The 24882-nt window shown below is 37.2% G+C and overlaps 1 protein-coding gene across 24 annotated transcripts in view; it reads left to right on the top strand.

Moving 5' to 3' along the window:
• ZNF385B (zinc finger protein 385B) overlaps positions 1–24882 on the top strand; it is a 385687-nt gene that overhangs the window by 242249 nt on the left and 118556 nt on the right. Inside the window, exon 1 of one of the 24 annotated variants that reach the window (XM_070581620.1) lies at positions 7072–7170. The exons of 22 other annotated variants lie outside the window; for them this stretch is intronic. The gene's annotated coding sequence lies outside the window, so the exon portion shown is untranslated. Of the gene's footprint in view, positions 1–7071; positions 7171–24882 lie in introns of those variants that run through there. One more of the 24 variants, XM_070581613.1, reaches the window with a different exon arrangement.

Genomic DNA, 24882 nt, shown 5'->3' with positions numbered 1-24882 from the left:
GTGCCTCTCTCATCAATGTGATGAGAATTGTGGGTTAATCACTAAGTAGTAAAAATGAAGTCATTTTGATCCTGCCCAGGAAATCTCCTTCTTGCTGATTCTTTGGGTCTTGTCATAGTAAAAGGTACAGCAGATCACAGCTTTAAATGGAGGAAGAGAGAATGAAAAAGCAAATTGTCCTATGGCATATTTGGGGGAAAAGATGTTTAAAAACTGAAACTTTCTCTTTTGATCATGACATTTTAATGTAACAATATCACCAGCTCTGTTGATTCTAAGGGACCTTTTAACTATTGACTTCAAGGAATATTTGCAATGGGTGTATTACAGTTCAAACAAAATTTCAAGTAACTCGCAAATATGCTCATCGGTCATAACTGTGTCCCAGATTCAAGTGGTAAATGTGAGTTTTAAAGTAGAAAATTCTTCAGATCACTTGGGCACAAGACAAAATTAGTTTTTTATATCAGGTTCTATTTTTTACACAATGCCAGAGCTATAAAAAAATAGAATCAGCAACACAAAACTGCCAAACTGTTACCATACTTAGATGTAGAAACTTTTTACAGGTTACTGTTATGTTAAAAGTCAGAAAAATTGTTTACTCTGTACCTGTTATCCAGTTCCATAAGGCATTAAAGTGACAATCTTAGATTATAACCAAAAATTTTATACATAAAATTAATATTTTATTATTGCTTTGAGATATTTTCAGAATTTGCTTAGGAACTTCAAAATCTCTTGCTTTACCTAGCCCAAAACTCTTACTCCTCCTCCCTCAGCATAAAGTTTTCAAATGAGCTGGCAGCATCCCCAAAGCTAGATGCACTTTCTAGATGTTGCTGAAGAAATATACCCAGAGTCCCTAATGCTTTCAAAGGATTGCAAGAATATGCGGTTTTGTCTTGCATATTAAAGAAAACGGTGCTGACTGGGATACTCTAGTGGGTTATCTGCTCTCATTCATCCAAGAATGAAATGGCCTATGTGTTTATGATGTCACTTTCACCTTATCTTTTATTTTTTTCTATCCACATGTATTCATAAAATTTTTGAGAAACTCGGCTGCACTTCACCATTTCCTTCTCCCGTGGGAGTTTAAATGCTGCTATTATGTAGAGAAAGTGGGAGTTGGAAATGTTTTTCCTAAACAGAATGTGGGTCTCTCTAGAGAGTGATATAATTCTGGGAACTTTTGCCGGGCACTCACCAATGCACTGGTTCCTGTGATGGGGAAAGAAAAATAAATAATACAGGATTGGGTCGTCCCTTTAAGGATTTCACAGTGTAGTAGTCAAGACTGCTGTGTAAATAAGCAGCATCGTCCAAAACAAGAATGCAGGACAGTCACTTTAGTTTTGTTAAGGAATTTAAACAGCTATACCCTCTGTAGAACCAAGATAAAGAATTACGTTAATTACTCTGTCAATATAAAGAAGTGTACCTGCTTAAAGATTTGAGAGAGAAAATATTTGACCCAAAAGATGTAGAAATGGATACATGAGAACTTTCCCAGACTTATGTATTCAAATAAATATTTTCTCATTTGGTCCAGCCACCTTAGGAAGCTATGCAACACTCCTTTGATTAGATCATTATTATATTTCCTTTGGTTGACTTGCCTGAAGAAGTAATTTACCATATTGTCCAACTTGGCAGTGTCCAATTTACATTTGTCCAACTTGGCAGTGTCCAATTTACATTTGTGGTTTTTCAGTCAAAATGCTAAACTCCTTTATTTAATTGCATTTAATGGTATTTTAAAGAAATACCACGTTGTTTTTGATTGGTGTCTTTGGTGCCCAGTGCTGGATTAATTTCGTTCTTAAGACCATTATTAGAATTCAGATTGGATTTGTTATTCTATAACCCTTATGGATGCAGACATTCACTAGTGATGATCGTTGGGCCTTACACTGAGACAGATCACTAAATCTGGTCTGGGCTGGAAGATTGGCACAAATGAAGACTCAGATTCCAATTAGAATTGTTTTCACTTAGGCTTTCTAATAAACCAACAAACAGCACAACAAATGTGATAACAAGCTATAGGCTAGTGAACACATTTCCTGACACCTCCCTGGTGCCTTTGGGGAGGCATATTCAAAGTGGTCAACGCGGTCCAAGCACCATGAGCAACCACCTGGACAGAGCAGCCCAGAACCAGCAGCTTTATCTCATAGTCCTTTAGGCTGGGGGAGAGGCGTTTACCTGTCACCATGAAAGAAATTTCTTCGTGAATCCCAGTTGTATACTCTTATTTAGCGTCATCAAACCCAGCCACCACCAGGCTTCAGAATGGTATTTGAGTTTCCAGGAGCCTGATTTACTCTCCTATGTCTGTTCTACAGAATCCCTTGGTTGATCTAATCACTACTGATACACTTATTTGTGGTTTAAGAAATGCCCATGAATTGGTTTTATCATCCAAAGTATTTACTGGGTACCCACTTTGGGAAAAACACTGTACTGACATGTAACGCCATAACATTTAAGTCATATAGAATCTCCTTTAATGCAGATATTTTAACAGAGAAAAAGTTTAGGGAGAAAATAGTTCCACATAAAACTATGAAAGTATTCTTATTTTTAAATTATTTGGGTGGAAGTATTAAGGAAGTTTTAAAAGAAGTTTCTCTACATTTTGCCCATTAATTCAATTGTGCCTGAGAAATTTTGGCAATTAGTTGAAATGAAACATTCGGCTGTTCTTTCTTTGATTTGACAGTATGCAATATATGTTTATAAAGAATTCTCACTTTGTTTCTATTAATTTTCATTGTTTTAAATACTTTCCATCTACGTGAACTTAGCACTAAGTTGTATAAGAGGAGTGAATACCTCAGGTTTTTGGAATCAGAAAATCTGGGTGAGTCTCAGCTTTGGAACTCAAACAGCATAGTTTTGAGCAAATCTCTTAGCCTTCCTGGAATTCAGTTTCTAAATCCATAAAGTGGGTATGTTTTGAACCACAAACAAGCGAACTGGTAATTAGATCACTCAAGAGAATCTATAGAAGTGTAACAGCAAGGCAGTCTGTTAGAAAAGCCAAATGCCATCTGCTACTCAGAAGGGTCTACATACTTACTTACGCAGTTGAGTAGTCTCAGTCATATCAAGAAAACAAGCTCATCTTAATGGATTTTAGGTTTGACTATATTTTAAATATATCTTCTTGAAAGCATTTCAAGATTTACTAATATTATTTTTGAGTTCTCCAAACTTCGTGTTTACAGAATGTCCTTCATTCTAAAGAATCTAACACAGAAGCACTTTACTAACCACAGACTAGTTTGCAACAGGGTATACTGCAGTTACCATGGCAACTATATTATAAACCTTTCTTTGTGCTAAGTTGGAATTTTTTCAAGACTCTTTCTTTGGACTGACGTTTTTAATGCTTGAGTTTTCATGAGGATGATTTTTGCTTCTTCACATTGTGAAAAGTTGAATTAATCTTTTCAAAGAGTTTTGTGTGTGTTGAATTTTTGTATTAGGACACTTCAACTTGGAACTTGAAGTTCAAAAGCAAGAAAATAAAAGGCCTCTGAAGCAATAATATTATCCAATTTTTCCCTAACTGTAAGACATAAATATGACACATACTTCATATCTATGTCATGAAATACTCCAGTGTTCCCAAGCCACATTAAAATGCAAAATAAAATGGTATTAGGATGTAGCTGGTATCAATGGGACCCGTGAATGATTGGCACAAAGACATCTTTGTATCAATTGTTTGATAAGCTCAGATGAGTGACCACAGGAAAGGTGGATGGAAGGAACATAAAAGACTAAAGGAAGCTTAATTTCAAGAGTGAATCTACTGACTTCTGGGAGATAACTGTGAGGGTTACAGATCAGCTTTGTATTTGCAATCATTGACATCATATTAAGCTATGTACGTATCCAAACATAGGGGCTAATATAGTACATCTTACCTGTAAAATGCACTCAAAGCAATATATACTTCATAGACTTTGGCTACTACTGAATTGTGTCAAAGTGTTTCTGTGCCTTTTAGGATAAGATGGTGTACTAAACCCCCCATAAAAATATAAACACAAAATTTGTGGTTAAAAACACAAGAACCAAGAAAAGAACAAGAACCAAAGGAAATAAGATCTTTCTGAAGAAGTAAATTAGGTACCTGGAAGTGGTGTGCTGTCATAACAAATAATTAAATAGGTAAGAATAGCTTTGGAATCAAGAAGTGGATGGAGGCTGAAAGAATTTTGAGGGGTATGATAAAAAAAATTCTAGATTGCCTTGAACAGACTCTTAACAGAAAATTTGTCATTAAAGATGCTGCTTGTTGGGGCTCAGTAGGAAGCGAGGAACTAGAAGAACAGAGGTCTTTGTTACATAGTGGCAAAGTTTAGTGGGATTGTGCCCTTCAGTTATGTGGAAAATAGATCTTGTGAAAGATGGACCAGGATATCTAGCTAAGGAGATTTCCAAGCAAACTGTTGAAGATGTGGCCTGTTTCTTGCTACTTAGAGTAAAATGAAAGGGAAGAGATATATATTGTTAACAGTTAAACAAACAAACAAAACCAGGGCGTGATAATTTGGGAAATAGCTGATTCAATGACAAAAGATGCTAAAACTAAGAGACTGCTTCTGAAAGCGTGGCATGGAAAAAAAAAAGGAAAAAAAAAAAGCCAAAGGTGGCTGTACAACTTTTTGCTTTGAAAGATCAAAAGATCAGAGTGTTTAGTCACAAAAGATTAAGATTGTGCCTCATAGATCTTCTCAATTAAATCAGAGGGCTTCTAGGAATCTGTTGCCCTCAGCCATCTCAACAGGAACAGAAGATAGAGAAGGAATTATCTCACAAAGATTTGTGGATGTGGTTTCTGTCTAATGCAGAGCATTGCTGTGCCATCCACAAGAGACTCACAAAGTTCTTAAGAAAATTATATTAGTAGAAACACTGCCAGCTTGGACTGAAGAGAACAAAGAAAGTACAGTGTAAAAGGAGACTTTGAACCCCAAAATTCTACTTACAGGAAGCAGGCTAATGAAAGTACTTAGTTGCAAACATATGTTACTGCTCATGAAAAAGAAAAGATGACTCAGAGGACAGAACTGAGAGCCTCTGCATAAGAGTCCAGCCCGTTCAACACCTTGATTTTGGCTGTATGAGACCCTAAGCAGAGAATCCAGTCAAGCCCACTCAAACTTCTGACTATGGAACTGAGAGATAATAAATGAGTGTTGTTCTAAACCAGCAAATTTGTTGATAATTTGATATGCAGCAATAGAAATCTAACACAGGTGTTGATAACTAGAGCCACTAAAAGATTCTAAAGAATTTAGCTTATACAGTTTAAAAGAACAAAGGGGTTCCTTGAGATTTGTATATACCTTTACTCCTAAACTGTTTACAAAATGAGTGCTCTGAAAACAGTTTTTTAAATGCTTCATTCTCTATATGGTTTCTGTTAAGTTATGAATGCATGTATTTCTGGCTCCAGGAACTCACCAGTTATTTTCTACTTCATACTCATCTCAGTGTACACTTACAGAAGTAGATTTTAAGTCTCCCCTTCAGAGCCATAGTTGTTCACAGAGCATTGTGGAATCTTCCATCTCTTACCTTTCTTGCATATCCATTAATATCATTCATTGAATTGTTTACTCTATATAGAAACCTGATACATCAACCTGAACTTGAAGTATCACTTCAAAGAGAAAGTCCACTTGGGAAAACTTTGTTTTTCTATTCTAGCTTTCATCGCATAAGAACATAATTAAATCTCCAAATGGAAGTAAATGGTGTGGCCCATATTTAGGTGTTTGAAACATATATGGGTAGAGGTGGGGGACTGGAAGAATGGCCACGTCAACGTCCCAAAACATGCCAACTTGAATTATTTTGTTTTCTTTAATAGTGGCAAAGAAGGTATAGGGAGGTGGGAGAGGGAATTGTATGGTATGCTGAGAATTTGCTAAAATACTGGAGAAAGATAAGAGGCCAAGGTGAGAAGACTAAAACTCTATCCTAAGAAGAAATTTATGCTTACTGTTTTTTAAAGCTTTAAGTAAGGAAACTAGTAATTTTGAGTTCTCACTTTAAGGAATAATGCATTGGTCAGGGTTCAACTGCAAAGAACAAATCCACATTAGCTAATTTAATAAGAAAAAGATTTATTAGAACATGTTAAATGACTTCTAGCATATTTGGAATAGCTGAAAAGCAAATAACCTTTAGCTTGACTTTCTGGATGTGACTCCTAAAACCCTAACACAGAACTGGACTTCAAAAGGAGGCATCACCACCCTGAACCTCAGCTACGACCCATAGCATCACAACCAGAGGCCTTAGGCCCCGACTCTCTCCGTGTGACCTAACTGAGCATTCCGAATTGGTGGAACCTAAATCACATCTGTAACCCCGTCAGCAAGAGCATATGAGAGATGTAGTTTTTCAGCTTTCCAGGAAGGAATATTAGAAGAAGTTTGACACAGCCCTTAAACAACCCACAGTGTCCCCCACAGGGCTCTAATATTTAAGCTAACAAAACTCTCTGTTTGGGAGGTAGTAATAAAAAGATCAGATACTTAAAGGATGATTTTTTTCTTTGAATCTTCCTAGTTTTAGGTCTTACTAAAATTTTTTAAATTATAGTTTTCACTTTTTACAGTACAAGTTTGATATTCAGTGATTAACATTAAGTAAATGAAGATAAAAATCAGATTATTTTTCACTGGCATTTATTTTATGCTTATACAAAATATAATTTATCATGTTATCATAGATCTGCAAAGTCTGCCAGTCATTTCTAACTTATAGTAAGAGTTCACCTAAATCACCTGAGACAGTGGCTTTGTATCATGGTTTGTTTAAGATATTGTTGTCCTGAAATGAGAGTCCTACTTAACAAGCGTTTTTTGGAGTTGTGCCTCCTCTTTATCTGAACTAGCTTCAAAAATACTAGCGTCAAAAATAACATCAGCTTACAATGGGCTTACAGCAGTGATCGTAGTTTTAGTAACTGAGTCAGCCTTCGGCCAAGGGCCAATAGTTGGCTCAAGTCATATGTTAGGGTATTATTTTCTGTGTCTTACACTCAGAACACTGGGGCGTAGATATAGGCAGTTACCAAGAAGACTAGAAACCAGTAGTGGTGAACAGTCTCTTCCCTGCTGTAACATACGCAAAAAAGTAGGTATTATAAAGTGTATGCTGATGAGTTGACGATGACTAAATGAGCATAGCTGTCATTTGAGAGCTCTGGACCCTTTACAACAGCTTTGAGCATTGTTCATAAATGAAACCTGATGGAATTAACCACTTCTTATTCTAATATTTATGTAGACTTGTGTGACTGCCAAATTAAGTTGAAATTAGAGCTGCTTCATAATAATAACAAATTAATTTAAACAAACTACTAACCTGTACGAGTGGCTTAAGAGCCCAAAGGAAAGCGAGAAGCAAGTAACTAGGGCAGCGGACTGAAATTTTTTGAACCTTTGCCCTCTCCTGGTAACTGATTTTATTTTCTTTGGTCTTTTCTTCCTTTTGCCTGCTTTTCCTTTTCGAAGTTGAAGAAATCTGTCTGGATGTTTTACTCCCACCCCTCCCTTTCTCTTCATTACTTACGTGTCCTGGAAGTGGAAATTGTAATTTAGAGAAGGTGGCTACTCCACACGTGCTTTTTTAACTTAATGACAGCAGAAAGATTGTGAAGGAAGAATGCTGTAACTAAGGTGACTATCTATCCCAGTTTGCTTGGGATAGTCTCAGTCTATGCCTATTAATATCATCCTGTTTCATTCTCAAAACTGTCCTGGTTTGGTTGGTAAGTTACGTGGTCACCCTAGTTAAAACTAAGATGGGCTACAGGATGGTATAGAAAAATGTAGGAACTTTAAAAAAAGATGGTGACAGTAGTTTGAAATTTTGGTAGAACCAGGTTAATTTAGCGTGCTAATTAATAATAGCAAGGACAGAATTGCCTTTCCTGACTCTGGGATCTCTGTGGACTCTTCAGATCTGTGTTATCTTTTGGGAGTGTTTTCAAATATATAAGCAATTATTCTTGTTTATATGCATGAAAATTGAACTACCAAGATTCTTATAAAATTCTAGTAAATGAGAGAATATTTTCCATTTAATAATTTTTTAAATATTCCTGATAAAAATTCTTATTAAAATTATATTTTAGAAATATAAATGGAGATTTAATAAAAGGTATTCATGATGGATTTGTGAAAAATTCTTTTGAGGATACTGTTGTTGCTGATAATTTTGGGTAAAGAAAAAGTATTTAAATGGAAAATATTTGAAAGGCCCAGCAAACAGAACAAAATTAATACGGGGTGTCTTTTACAGACACTTCAATATTCTTTTTCATCTATAACTTCTGAAAGCTATTTTCTGTTATGTTTCAGTGTTTATTATAGTTTAAAGAAAAGTTTCTTGCCCCAAACCAGGTTTTCATTCCCATTGATAACAAGTGATTCATTTTTATCATCATTGAAAGTGGTATTAATATTTGGGAGAAATTTAATTGAATCCCAGACAAGTTATTTCCTTTGTCTGCCCTATAACAGTAACATTTTCTGGTGAGTTGAGTAAATAAAGCTCATTGCAAAGATCTAAGTTTCAGAATCCCCAAGTAGGTTGTAACAGACAGTATTGCCATGTGAAAATTCGCAGTGTTCACTTATAATGTACTTAACATAAGATGGTAGGGATTTTCGAGAAGCAGTTAGAGCCTGCGACCAATAAAAAAAAGACACAGAGGAGTAAAACATCTAATGATTAGAGCTGCCAAATACCTTCCATAAGCAGCTTAGACATACGACTTGCAATTAGAGCTAATATCCTTTCAGTTTAATATTTTCTTACCTTCTTAATAATTAACGTAATGCAACAACCCCATCTGGACCATGAAATAGTAGCACAAAATTCCAAAAGAGTCTTTATTGTACACTTTTTTTCTGTAAAAACATTGTCCAAAGATCTTCCAGTGTACTTTTGTTCAGTATTCTTTTTCCCAATGCCTAAATATTAGCACTTTTACAGGGTGAAATTGGCTGTAGTGTTCTGCTACTGTAAAGATAACCTGAGGTTAATCACAATGTCATGCTTTCATTCTCAGTTTTTTCATGAGGTATACTTATTGCCAGAGGAAAGCATTCTGTGAAAAAAGTGGAGCCCACATTATGATTGTTATGACGGAATTGATTTGTCTTCCCTATAACAGTAACTTTTTCTGGTGAGTTGAATAAATAAAGCTCACCTCAAAGACCTAAGTTTCAGAATCCCCAAGTAGGTAGTAATAGACAGAACTAGCCATCCAGCTTACTGACGCCATCATAGTGGTCAGTGCTATACTTATGAGTTAATAAAAATGACAGTTAAGTTATTTAAGGAAACAGTTTTTTCCCGAGTAGACGTTATGTTTGCCTGTGTGAACAACTAGAGGAAGTGGGTGTGAAGAGCTCTTAACTGCATCATTGCTGGGACATCCACACGTTTTCTAGAAGACAATGAAAAATGGAGGAAGAGCAGAGAGAGACAGATCTGCCAGTCTCAGATTTGTCTCATTTTTAAGGGGATTCATGATTGTCTATTCTTTATAAATGAAATATATTCAAATTTCAATAGTTTAATTTTTGAAAACGTATCGTTCCTGCCCAATTTGTAATCACAAGACACCTAAGCACATTACTGCTAACACCACTGCATTTTCTCATTACGGACCACTGTGCAGGCTGGAGGCCTTGTTTTCTACTAAGAAAAAAGATAATAAGCTGATAATTAGAGTTACTGAAACAGAAGTGATTTTAGGATCCAAGAAACTTTATGGAATGGGCCCTGGAGGGAGACCTGAGGTTCAGCCTACAGCTGCAACACTAGATAAATCGCTGAAAGGCTCTGCCTGTGCCTCAGTTTATCTATTAACGAGAACAATCCACACATTCCATCAGAACCAATTTATGAGGACAAGAGAGAGAATCTAAGTGAACCCCCAAGGAGAAACCATTCTTAGTGTTAGAGAGGCAGGCAAAGTATAAGCCAAAGCAGAGAGAGAAGGGCCAGTTGCTTTACTCTCCACCCTAAAGCCCCACGAGGTGCTGAGGTCACACCATTTGGGTAGAACAGTGTTCAGGTGCTTTTGCAATTAGCCCTGTTTACAAGGGATTGAGTTAAAGTTTCACTAGGGGAGCAACTTTCTAGGGCTGATTATTAGACAGAGTCTTTTTAAAAAGTACGTATGAAAAGAAGTAGTAGCCAGGACAATCCCCTGCCTCCCCCTGGGTTCTGATTGTCTGCTTGGGAGTCACATGCCCCAAAACCCTTCAATTGCTGTATTTTCCTAGTCAACAAAGGATATATTTTACTCAAAGCAAAACACCTTCTAATAACAATGTTCACATTTTCCCTTAATCAAAGAACCACTGGGAAGCTGAAAAATTTCCTTGTGAAGCCACGCTATACAGATAATGTGGAAAGGACTGACTGAGCATTTTTAATTGTGTGCAACAAATAGGAAATGTACAACGAAAAGAATAAAAATTACTAGGATGAAAGAATTTCATATGATTACAAAGAGAGTTTCTATGAATTTGAATATATATGTATATGTATATGTATGTATAAGCATACAAATATATGCAAAGTATAATTATATACTTTATATAAAAATATTATATATATATGAGTGATACATTTATATTTTGTTTCTTGGAGGAAATGAACTACTCTGGGACTGAGATACTTTATCTCTGTAATAAGTAGCTACATAATTAGAGAATCTCTAAGGTCTCATTAAAACAACTTTCTACAACTGTTACTACCATGAGTCGTGATAAGTAAGTGTGAGTCAGGTAAAACGTTTATCTAAAGGGAAAGCTGAAATAATCAAATAATATTTATGTAGTATTAAACATGTAAAATTTTCAGAATGGGGCAGGGAGAAATGAAGCCACTATATTTTGAGCACTGTCGCATTCTCAGTGGTAAAATAAAGGTAATAATAATAACAACAACAATAACAGCAGTCACAGAAAAACAGATCAAGTTGGTACAGGTAAAAGTCCTAGATGCCAGGCTTTGGGCTTAAACCCCATGCACACATTGTCTCGTGTAATCCTATGAAACAAATTTTAGCATGATCTCTATCTTACAAATGAGAGATCTGAGACACAGAGAAGTTCACTCACTTGCCCGAGGTCTACTGAGCTGGTGGAACCTGAGTTCAAACCCCGGACGTCTGTCTCCAGGATCTGCTCCTTCTCTCACTCAGTCCTGACAACCTCATAAAATAGGCTGATGTGGATAATAGTTTCCCCATTATAGAGGTTAGGTGACTTCTCTAGGGGTACACACAGACTCTACACAACAGCAAGGATGTTAACCCAGCCCTTTTTATACATGTACTTTCTAATATACTATGCTAAATTTTCCCCTTTATAGTTATTGTCCTTGTAGTGACAGTTTAATGAACGTTGTATTGGATGTCTGGACTATAATTAGATCTGCCTCAAAAAAGAAAAATCAGCAAATCAACACTATGTTTCACAGTAGCAATAACTATTCACATTACACTAGCACCCTTTTTTTCACATTGTCCTGTTGTATGGCTTTCCATGAGAATCCCTTCCTATTACCAAAGTGGGACAGTTTCACAATTCTAAACTTGCTTGGATTCCAGTGACTAAACTGATGGTGTCTCCGTGACATTCTTCCTTGTATTCAGGGAGCCAGCAAGGTAAAGTGAGCCTTGATTAATTATTTCTAAATTCTGGGATGCTATGTAAAACACTCTTCGTGATCAGGTTCACTGTCAATGGATATACACAAATAGGAAATAGACGTGTAATCTGGGCTTTGACTAGGATGGGAAAGAACCACCATTTTTCTCCCCGTCTCTGGGGGGCAGGAAATTGCTCTGGATTAAAGAAATGCCAATCCACCTTCCCAATTAGCCCATTTTAGAAATATTCTCATGCTCTTCCATTCCCCAACTTTCTTTTGTTCTCTTCTTTGCTGCTCTCCTTTCTCCATGGAATGTGTGTCTGGGCAGCTCTACCTGGCTTGGATTTGACGGGAGAATGGACAGGAAGCTGAATAATTTAGTCCCCAGCTCTCTGCTGATACAAGCAGAAATTGAGACAGTTAGACCAGAGTTAAGACCCCTCCTCATTTCATGATGCCATTGAGCAGCTAGAGAGTAACGATGATTTTTATTCCCTCCTGGCATTAAGCCTGAGAGGCAAACTGACAAGTAACAAGAAAATTCAAAATTAAAGCTGACAAGTCTTCCTTAATTCTTCCCAAGATGCTTGAGTACGATTATTATTTAATGTTTCTTTGTCCCTATAAATATATGAGGTGTCAGTCAATATACGAAATTGCTCCAGACAATAGAAATCTGCCTGAAAACTAAAACCAAAATATGAAAAATACCAGAAAGACTAGAGGTGTGGGTTTGGATGGGAGCAGGTTTCTGAAAGCATAGGATACAGACTAATGCAGAGCTCTCTCTCTAGTGCTGGGCAGGGTTTTTCAAGAGTTCCTGTCATTTTGTGACATTTTCTTCTGTGTCTAGCCCTTAACCTCAGTTCTACTGTATTGTCACATTTTGCTTTTCAGATTCACCACCATTGATGGTGGATCAGGAACATCATCCATGTACACAAAGGATAGTGCATTATGATGTTTGAAGGTGGAAAAGAAAAGATTCTTCAGTCACTAGGCAGGCTGAGCTCAGGGCTGTCAAGCAAATTATGCTAGCCCAGGATGTCTGCTCAGAGAATCACTGTGGTGTGGCAGGTGATGAATGAGTGGTTTTCATGGCCTTGGGCTCCTTCCCAACAGAGAGAGACTAAGTTGGAAGATGATTTTAGCAATCATGGTGGATAAATCTGACAGACCTCAAATACCACCCCCTTCCTCTCTGCTTATATGAGGAATGATGGTAGGACTGGGTCTTGACTTGTGAGACGTTCAATGTAAAGATGACAAAAATCATCCTCCCTATTCATTCCCTCTCTTTGAAATGAAAATTTACCCAAGCAAAACAGGATTTCTTTATATCAGAAATTTTGCTGATCCAGAGAGAAGGGCCTGCAAAATGCTGGCCTTTCCAATGGAGGTTAGAAACTAGCATTGACAAAATGGCGCTCAGTTTTCACCTCTCCTTGGTATGTCAAGTCTTTTTATATTCAAACACCATCAACTCCTAAAGGAATATGAAAGACCACTGTATCTTTTGAGAGAAACTAAACATAGGGCAAGTTTGCTTTACTTCATAGATTTAGAAATGGAATTTATTATTAGAAGAAACTAGAAGTTGAATATTCATTAGTACCCTTGATCATCTTCTGAGCAGAAGACTTGAAAGAAGCCTGGGTATGGAGGGAATTTTTTTAGTGTTTTCTTTTTCCTGTGCTTTTGAGCTGATGTTAAGTTCTGCCATCTGTAGGACATGTGCATTTTAAACCTCTTTTACTTATAAGCTTCAGCTCTTTCAGGAAATTGTTTTTTGCTTATGTTACCTAAACTGCAGAAATTGGCTTCCATCTCACATAGTCTCTGCATTATTAAAATGCAGCTTGTTGTGCAGAGTTTTAATGGACTCTTTAGGGCCTTTACATATTAATGTTATATACTAAGAACTATTAAAGCATTCCAAATAAAACATATTCACCAGTTAAATGTTCTGTTTTATTTGCCATCATGAATGAAAAGGACAAGCTAGTTATCTTCATGGTCATTTAGAAAAAAAATTGTAACTAATACAAATTTAGTCTCCTCATACCAGGCAACTTAGTCACATAATTCCAAGGGAGCCTAGAATTTATTACTCTCTCTTTTTGATTCTTATCTTTAAATCTTGAAAACAGGCAAAAAAAGAAAACCAATTTCAACCTACTATTGATTATTTAAATATGAAATACTTATAGTAAATTCTTATCCGAGACAGGTTTTTTTCCTTCTGTCAACAAGAAGAACGTGGTAAAAGTTTGTCTTTGGCTGGTATATACTTAGGGATTTTTAACTCTTTGAAAATATCCAAGTAAATGCTAATTGGTGAGGTCAACCAGGTAGAGGGGGTGGAGACTAGAGAAGAAGGTGAGAATAAATCAAGTAATACATCATTTTTAAATTATCTAGCCCACTTCTTCCTCTCAACCAGAAAAAAATACTTGTCCCTTATCAAATATTCACTGAAACATTTGATATTAAAACATTGCTCAACCAAGTTAGAACCTACAAATGTGGGCCCTCGGTGCCCTCTTTTCAAACATGTGATGTGGAGTCCCAGTATAGTGCTAAGAGCCCTAGTTTAACGTCAGACAACATCTACAGCTTTCTATTCCCCACTCTGCCTGCCACTCATTAGATGGGTGACCTTGGGAAAGTCATTTAATTTCTCTGGGCTTGTTTCCTCGTTAGTATTAATAGAGGCTTGGACTGGATTCATTCAACACATATTTACTGAGCTCCTGATAGGTACCATGTTTCAGTGAGATATAAAAGAATAAAAATCAGCCCCCAGTCTTCAAGGAGCTGAGGGTTTAATAGAAGAGACACCCATAAAAACTAATGCATGCAATAAAGAAGTCTGGATGCTATTACAGAAATTTGTTAAGTTACATGAGGGGCACCAAAAGATGAGTGGTCAGTCCTATCTGGGTTGAGGTAGCAGAAAGGAGATTGACAAAGACTTGAACAGAGAAGATGCTTGAACTGAGTTTAAATAGCACTCTCCAGATGAACAGGGGATGAAAGGTGTAGGAACACAGGCTTGTAGGAGTAAATCAACATAAAAGCTCACAACCTAATAGAGGTTATGTACAGTTGGAATGTAAGTATGAGATGAAATATGCACGGAATGGCTGGAACAAATGGAAAAGGCTTTATATGACATGAGGATTCTGTATTTTGGAAAGCCATGGCACAGTTCCAAGTAGAGCTTGTAAATTGTTCATATATGTGTGTTCTAGAAAGATCCCTCTAGAAAAAATATAGCAAAGACTTGGAGAGGGCAAAGATTAGAGGCAAGGAAGCCAGTTAGGAAGCTATAACAGAGGTACATGGGAGAGATGACGAAGGTGACAGCAGTGGAGAGATGACGAAGGTGACAGCAGTGGAGAGATGATGAAGGTGACAGCAGTAGCTATGGGGTGGAAGCGAAAGAACTATAAGACATGAGGAAAGTGATTCCTCTAAAATCACTGAAGGGCTGAGGGGTGAGGAAAGAGGACGAAGGTCTCTAGCATCCCTTTCAGCTTTCAGCTCCCATGAGTTGATTATTCCAAGACTGCTAGATCAAAACTGCACGATTCAAGGAAAGATTTTCGTAAATATACTTTAAGGAAATATATTTTTAGCACTTCATAAAATGGCTTATTGTTTTGAATTCTTGCTTTTAGACTATTGGAATCACTGTGTTTTTAAAGGGAGCTCTATAATGCTGGTATAGAATGAGTGAGGTATTAAAATTGATCCTTTATTGGTGCTGGCCCCGTGGCCGAGTGGTTAAGTTCGTGCGCTCCGGTGCAGGCGGCCCAGTGTTTCGTTGGTTCGAATCCTGGGTGTGGACATGGCACTGCTCGTCAGACCACGCTGAGGCAGCGTCCCACATGCCACAACCAGAAGGACCCACAACGAAGAATAGACAACTATGTACTGGGGGGCTTTGGGGAGAAAAAGGAAAAAATAAAATCTATAAAAAAAAAAAAATTGATCCTTTATTCAGAAGACATAGCGTAGACAATTAAATAGGTACTATAAAGTTACCCTGAATCACGAGGTGCACTGTGAAGAGGCAAAAACAATCCAGTTGTGCTGGATTCAGAAATTCCATGAGGGAGTTTAATATAAATACCCAGGAGACTCAGAGAGCTGGAAACAGGAAGCGAGCCTGTAAGCAGCATCCACAGCCAACAGGTAGTCAGAACTCATGCTTCAAAATCCTCTTACCCACCCCCACCCACCTTCAGTTTAATTTTTGTGACTCTGAGTGTGTTTGTCATTTATCCTACCATGAGCACCATCTTTACATCATTCTACTACTTTCTGAAAACTTCTTGAAAGTGTCTGTCCTTGATCTCATCCTATTCACTCCAGCCCACTGTAAGTTGGCTACCACCCAGAACACACCAATAAGGTGGCTTTTGCAAAGGCCACTATGTCTTTCTAATTGCCAACTCCAGTGGATGTGTCTCAAACCTCATCTTACTTGACCTTTATGTCATATTCATGAAAGACTCTCCTCATTTGCCCTTATGACATCAGGATCACCCTCGTTTACCCTCACCTCTGCCGACTTTGTCACTGTCAGGTCCATGAGCTCCTCCTTCCCGTTCTGTACTCTCCCTGGGTCATTTCATCCACATGTATGGCTTCTATATGTAAATAGTGTTCATTCTCTGGCCTGAGTCGTGCCTTTATGTTCCAGAAACAAAAATCTAACTTTCCACTGGACATCTTCACCTGATTATCCCTCAGGTGACTCAAACTCAACAATTCAAAACTAAACTCTTTCTTCCCCAAATGTTTGCCTTTTCTGACCACAATCTCTTACCTTGTCATGACTAGACTGTGCATTCCTCTGTAGGCACATGTCCCTTTTCATACTTCCCTCTCATGCGTAACTCCCCACTCCAAGCATGCTAAGCCACCATTATTATCCCAGATATGTTGTGCTCGTTATAAAGTCTGAGTCTTTGCACATGCTTAGAAGGCCTTCTTGATACACAGATCAAAACAGATATACACATACAATCATTTCTTAATCTGGCTGAATTTTATTTAACTTTCAGGCCTTTGTGAAGGAGTTACCTCCTCCAGAAAGCTTTTCTGACCCCAGGCCTCTGCTGTTAGATGCCCATCTTTTGTAGTTTTATGGTGGTTTGTACTCTATTGCAGCAGTTCTCAATGGGGTCGGGGGGAGAGAGGGAATAGGAGGTAAGAGGATGGTTTTCCCCACAGGGGACATTTAGCAATGTCTGGAAATACTTCATTATAACAAAGGGTTAGGGTGGCACTGGCATCTAGTGAGTAGAGGCAAGGGATGCTGCTAAATATCCTACAATGCACAGCACCCCCCCCCAACAAAGAATCCAAAATATCATTAGTACTGAGGCTGAAAAACCCTATTCTGCTGTAATTGCATATTTATTTTTCTGCTTCTCCTACTAGACTATAAGCCTTTGGAGAACAGGAACTGTGTCTTATTCAACATTGTGTATGCAAGAAGTAACAGGTTGCTTGGCATACAGTAGATGCTCAATAAAAATGAAGGCACAAATGGGTGGGTATATTGATGGATGATGTGAATGGTTTCTCATCCTAGCTCAGAGAGAAACTGGTTGTATGTGGACTGAGGGCAATAAGTTCTGAGGTTTCACTCCTGAAGTGGCCCTGATGCCACTTCTACTTTTGAGGTACTTATCATAGAGGGAAGCAGGAGGACTCAAACTGTGGATGCATGTTTCTGTTTTGTTGCATATTTAAATATATAATATTTTATTTGTTTAGATATTATCCTATATTACTTGTTGAGCGAGGTATAACAATGTATGTATTTGTACCCATTGCTAGTTTTCTACTATGTTATAAGTTATACTATACAAGACATTAGAGCATGTTGTGATGAGAAAACAGAATCTGGTTTAAGTTCTGGCTTGAGTTTCAATACTGAGCGTGTAAACCTAAGAAAGACTCTTAGTGTCACTAATTTTTAATTTTCTCAACTATAAGCATATTATAGTTTTGATGATTGTATGAACTAAAGTATATAAAGTACTTGATATATAGTAGATTCTCAATAAATGTTACTTCTCTTGTCTCTTCTCCAAACTTCTCATATTACTTAGGAATTGCATTTGACTCAGAAACAAAACCTACATAATAATTGCTTAAACAGATAGTTTAATTTTTCTCCCATACAAAAGAAGTCTGGATGTCTACAACCCAGGGTTTGTATGATGCCTCCACAAAGTTGTTAAGGAAGCCAGACTCTTTTTAGCTCAACACTTTACCCATCCTAAAGCATGGCCCTGATACTCAGAATGCCTGCTGGAACACCAGTCAGCACTTCTGTGTGCCAAGCAGCAGATTAGAGGTCAAGGTGAAGACGGTCATGCCCTCTCTCTTATAAGGAGCCTTTCAAAATGACTTTATGCTACAGTGAGCGTGCTCATGTGTAAATTCCTTAAGATTTAGCATCTCAGAATATAAAGGACAGAAACATTGTAGTACTTCAGAATTCATTTTACCATTCCAGACCTAGCATCATTTTACCACCTCTAAGTTCATGTGTGCATGTGTATGTATATGTATGTATTCCCAAATAAATTTACAATATTTTAACGCAGACTTATAGAAATGGTGCTCATTAGTTCTGACATTCAAAAATTATATAATTTTTAAAATCGCATTACTTACTGAGAGGGCATGGAAACAATGACATCCCAGTAGCAACCAGTACACCCAGTGCCCAGATCTGGGTTTCTAAATAGAACTCTACAATAAACCAAACCAGGAATCCTTGGAGACCAGGGTGAACATCACCAGTGATAAGTCATATTGCTATCACTTATCCATTGGTATGAAGTTATGAAAAGGGTACTTCACCTCTATGGTATCCTTTCAAAAAACTCATAAATCCAATCCAATCATGAGAAAAACATTAAGCAACACCAAATTGAGGGTCATTTACAAAATACCTGACCAATACTCCTCAAACTTGTCAAGGTTGTTATAAAAAAAGGAACAACTGAGAAAATATCACAAACTGGAGGAGACTAAGGGAGCGTGATGAGCCAATGTAATGCGGTGTTCTGGGAGTGGATTCTGGATAGAGAAAGGACATTAGTGAAATCCGACTAAAGTCTGGAGTTTAACTAAGAGAAGTGAACCAATATTGGTTCTTAATTTTGACGAATGTACCATCGTAATATAAAATGTTAACATTAGAGGAAACTGGGTGAGGAGTACATGGGATCTCTCTGTATTGTGTTTATAATTTTTCTGTAAATTTAAGATTATTCCAAAAACATAAAGTTTATTTTAAAATACAAATTATTGGCCCACATTGAAAGCCTGTGTTCATCTGTATAGCATATTATCTATACAGTAAATGCGTTTGAGTGTAATCTCCACGCGTACAGGGTCTTTGTCTAGTTTGTTTCCTGCTGGTTCCCCAGTATCCAAAGAAGCACATGACATAGAGTAGGCACCCAGTAAGTATTTGTTAAATGTTGAATGAATGCACATATGGTGCCATCTCAGACCAAACTTATGTGTTAACCTAAGGATAATACTAGGAAAGAAAATGTACACACAAAAAAACTTCTGGCCTGTTTCTGAGATATTGTCGTTTTCCAGAGTAGTATCTTGTAAATTGTTAGGGCATTCTGACTAGCCCTCTGTTTTGTAGTCCAGGAAAATCAGCATACTTTTTCTCCATAATTTTCCTAATGGGACATTTTATAAGGGCTAGATCCTGTGGGAGTTGGTAACTATCAGGTACTTTATTAGAAAAATAGGAGTTTGTAGCACTGATTCTAACTCGAGGAAATTGAAGCCTTTTTATAATCCTATGAGATTAATAGATCAGGGATTAGAAAGCTGCATGGTGCTAATTTTCTATAAATTAGTAATTTTCTATTAGCATAAGAAAGATCTAATGGGAACGACACTTGATTAAAATCACAGTCTCACTCCTTACTGCCTATGTGATTATAAGAAAGTTCTTAGTCTCGCTAAGTCTCAAGTCTCTGGTAAAACTGGGAGATTAATACCTCACAAAGTGTACGTACAATCCTCTATTAATGAAAATACGAGATAGATTGCTACAGCAAGAGCTCAAGAATACAGTGGCTCTCACAAAACAGAGGCTTGTTTCTGTCTCCTCTCATGATCCAGGAATGGTATAACAGCTGTTGGGGAGCCCAGGCTACTCCATCTTGTTGCTTAGCTGCCTCTGGTCTACATGCCTTTTTTTTTTTTCATGTTCAACTCACCACTACTTCCACATTCCAGGACACAGGAAGGAGGAGTCTAGAGGAAACACACCTTTCCTTCTAAGGGCACAACCCAGAAGTTATTACTTCTGCTCATGTCTCGTTGGTCAGAACCCAGTCGTGTGGCCCCAGCTAGCTGCAAGGGAAGCTGGGAAATATTTTGTTTAGCTGGGAAGCAATTTGCTTAGCTAATACTTCTGGTATCATGGCGATTGGCAAGAAAATTAGCAGAGCCTGCCATAAGAACCTGGAGTAGTACCTCACAGGGAATAAATGCTCCTCAAATGATGTTCTCTTTAAATCATCTGGATGGTGATTAGTGTGGAAAGAGAAGGTAAGTAGAAACATTTTATCAACTGTGACTTTCCCATTACTCAGAATTTAGGATAGACGTTCCTGGGAAGCTATGTTTGCATTTGAAAACTTGTTTGTCTTCTTGTAACAACTCACAAGAAATAAGGTTTATATTCATCCTAAGGAAAAGAGGCTACAGAAGTAATGTTTCAAAATGTACTTGTTTTTATAGGTAATGACATCAGCTAGCTTCCCTTCTAGCTCAGTAGATTAATTTAGAAGGAACTGTGCTCTGGTGAAAAAGGGAAGATATGAAATGAACTTTATTACGTATTTTCGATGTAGAAATTCTTTTGTTTCCTCAGTTGTATTTTTGTTAATCAGAATTTTTCTACTATCAACACTTTGCGTTCAGTTTCAAGCTTTTAGCAATGATTGTACTTCAGACATCTTTAGGAACTTTTTTCATTTTTCTTGTTTTGGTTTGATTATTTTCCTGAGGATATTTGACACCAATATGCTGAACTTGGACAGGTTTGTTCGAGGCAAAGCAGTTTATACTGAGCCCCATTCATGCTAAGCTTGCCTAGGACATTCTTACATTCACGGGCCTTAACTGCAGGTTGTTAGCCCCTCATGTGACCTATCAGACCACACTGCTAACCAGCTGGCAGCTGGACAGGGCTCAATTGGCCCTGCTCTTTGGGTGACAGTGACAACATGAGGGGGGAACATGATACTTGTTGTATTAGTCGGCTTGGGCTGCTGTAACAAAATACCAGAGACCGAGTCGCTTAAACGACATTTATTTCTCACAATTCTGGAGACTGAGAAGTCCAAGATCAAGGTTCAGGCTGATTCAGTTTCTAGTGAGAATTCTCTTCCTGGCTTATAGGAGGTTGCCTTCTCTCTGTGTCCTCACATGGCAGAGAGAGAGTGCTCTGGTATGTCTTCCCCTTTTTATAAGGGCATCAGCCCTATTGGATTACGGTCCCATCCTTATGACCTCATTTAACTCCTCCTCATAGTCCCTCTCTCCAACTACAGTTACATTGGGGGTGAATATGAATATGAATATGAACTTGGGGAGACTACAAATATTCAGTCTATGACACTAATCTCCCTTTCACTTATAACATAAATAGTGCCTGTAAAGGGTGAATATTGTTTCTAGTGCTTGCCCTGTGCCATCCTGGGCAACCTGCCTAAAATTTCCCGTAGTAGAAGAAAGATTGCTCCAGTGGCTTCCTATAGTCTCTTTCTCTAATGAGATACCTGGTTTAATGTTGTTGTTTAGCCCCACAAAATACCTTGGGAGTTATAAATGTTAAATAAGATATTACAATGTAATAAAATGGTATTTGTAGAGCACTGCCCAGTTTTCTTGCTTATGTTCTCTCTTGAATCCTCATGGTAACTCCATAGTGGGGATATTTTACTGGCTCTGTTTTATAGATGGAAAATTGAAGTTTGGAGAACTTCAGTGATTTCGCTAAGGTCTAAGGGCTAATAATTGATTGACACTGAGACTGCATTCCAGGCCTTCTAATTTCTAATCCACAGTAGACCAAATATGAGCTGGAATTTGGCTCTGGAGTCACTAAGGTTTGGTTTCAATCCAAATTCTGTCACTTATTAACAGTAAGTGGGCAAGGTAGTTAACTCACTGAAATTCCTCAATCTTCTCTGTGACATGGAATTAATAGAGTCCACTTCATATGGTTCTAATGAAAATTAAATTATATAAGGCATAGAAATTACTTAGCATAGGACCTGCTGCATAGAAGATTGTTCAAAATTGTTGGTTATTATTTTTAAGCACATATCGAAGTCTATTGCATTGAATTTAACTCTGAAGCCAAATTTATACATTTTATTGGATTTTATTGAGATATGGACTTTATAACAGGGATTTTGTTGAGATATGAGCATTTTAATTGTCACCTAAACATCCATCTCTGTATGTGTATATTTATTCTTACCTAGTCAAATAACAGATTAAAATAGTTAACAATTAGCAGGTATTTTAAACTCTGCCAGTTATACTTTAAGCAAGCAAGTCAGATTTTTTAGTTATCTGGCTTTGACTTTGATTTGAGGTCATTTAGTGCTCATTAATAAAGGAAACTGAGTTTGGGATTCTCAGTTTTCATTTTATACCAGTAAGCCAATAACAGCCAACATACAATAATAATTGTGATCCAAAAAACATTAAGGGGGGCTGGCCCCGTGGCCCAGTGGTTAAGTTCGCGCACTCCACTGCAGGCTGCCCAGTGTTTCGTCGGTTCAAATCCTGGGTGCAGACACGGCACCACTCATCAGGCCATGCTGAGGCGGCACCCCACATGCCACAACTAGAAGGACCCACAACTAAGAATATACAGCTATGTACCAGGGTGCTTTGGGGGAAAAAAAATGAAAAAATAAAATCCTTAAAAAAAAAAAAATTAAGGAGGCAAGGATTTAGCTGCTTGAAATTTAGTATATCTCTATTGAAATACGTATTTTTTTATTAACTTGATTCGAAAAACCTAACGTAAGAGGTCATTGTCACATAGGCTCATGTCAACCATAATGACTGGAAGGTGCTCTCCTAATGTGCCCAGATTTGTCAGATAATTTAATCTGTATGCCAGGGTAAATTAATAACACATACTTTAATTTGTTTTGCACGTCAGTCCTGATTCTCATCTGGGATAGGTAATTAGAGAATTTCATACATTTCTAGAGTTAATATGTGCACATGTTTGTGGGTGTGTGAGTAAGGGAATTTTCTTATTCAGATAATTAGTTCTAGTTAAAGTTTCATGCAAGAGGTCAAATAATCTTTTCTCAGGTAAGAGAAACTACACTAAACCAGGAGTTAACACATTTGGAGCAAAGTCGATTAGGATTGTAAATGTCATAACCTCTGATCTGTGATCAGCTGAACAAACAATGAAAGGCCAGGGTGACTTTCAGGCTTCAGGAACAAAGTCTGATGACATACGTAGGTAAAAGAACTGCTTCCCACTAGGTACATAGGTTAGTCAATTCTGAACTGCCTTGATTGGGAATTAATAATACTAATGACTTGAGTTGATCCTAAATAGTTCTTAGTATCCGGGCAGGGCAAGTATGAATACACAGATGAGAAAGGTGGATGGTGACATTAAATTATTTCCTTTGAATACCCCATAGATAGTCTCAGAATGACTATACACACATAGATACACACACACACACACACACACACACACCCCACTCTGATGATTTTGACTTTAGAAGGCAAGATGAATATACTTACTATATCAGTTTGGTTTTGTGTATAATTGTTATAGTTTTAAGATATGGTTTAACTTATCGTATGTACTCAGAAAAGAGAGTTATGCATTAACTTGTTTATAACTCACTCATTGTCCTTGTCACATGTGTTTGTTTTGTTTTCCCTAATAGCTTCTTAAGAGCAGGGACCATGTCTTACTCAGGATGAACACAGGGCCTGGCACATAGTAGAATAAGAAATATTTGAATGAATGCTTAAGTGGATTTGAGCTTATGAATGGAAGTCTATGGTATTTAAATATGCAACATACATAAATATGAACATGATATGATGAATCTATCAATGTGTGCGTGGATGAACACACGCACACATACACACTTGCACACATCCCACATTCAGAGTACTGCCACTAGTTAAGGAAAGTAATTCATGTCTAAGCTGTCTAGCTAACAATAATAGCACATAAATATGTAGTTAAATGATGTGTAATTGCTGAAACAGAAAATAATTTTAAAACTTTATAAATAATTTTAAAACATTGATTTCTTAATGTGAAAAATAGGCATATGTCAGTTTAAAAACATTATGAGAGTTAAATACATCAGCCCAAGAAAACTTAGAGACATGCAAGCACATAGACATTTATTCATGGCCACCATGATTTTTTTTTTCAATGAAGACAGATTGTAAGTACAAACCACAAAGCAATTATTTTAGTCCTTGTTTTCCTTACTGTGGACATAACTAGTATCCATCTTAGTAATGTGTTAAAAATGTTCATCTTAGTAATTTACAAAAATATTGAAATATAACTATCCAAACTTTTGATAAGAAGCAATTGTAGCTTTTTTCAAATAAGAATAAGACGTTATGCAACTTAAAAGATTTTAATAAACCCTTAAATTAACCTGATTTTTCCCCCTGAGATTAGTCGTTATAAAAGAGCACAGGTCCAGTTGCCACATTTTCTACCAGAAATGTGCTGTCATACATAGGCAAAGCTTCTATTTAAAGTAGATACCAGCTCTCTATAATTGGAGGATTATGGTAATAGATCTTACAGATGGAAAGGAGCTATATTCACGTATACTTTTTGGCATATGTTATTAGAAAAACTTTACGTTTCACTGTAAGATTATACATCTGCTATATAATCAACTTTATATTAGCTACTCTAATTAGAACTAGAAATATCTTAAAATGGGAAAAAATTATTCCAAGTTCTCATCTGAGGAGGTAACATTGGCTTACTCCCAGCTAATCTTGGCCTTAAAAAACAAGAGCCTTTCAAGCCAGCCCTGATGGCCTGGTGGTTAATCTTCAGGG

Source organism: Equus przewalskii, chromosome 17 (assembly GCF_037783145.1).
Source record: "Equus przewalskii isolate Varuska chromosome 17, EquPr2, whole genome shotgun sequence".
Lineage (NCBI taxonomy): Eukaryota > Metazoa > Chordata > Mammalia > Perissodactyla > Equidae > Equus > Equus przewalskii.
Note: the sequence above shows the minus strand (reverse complement) of the source record. Positions and strands in the feature narration are given on the sequence as shown.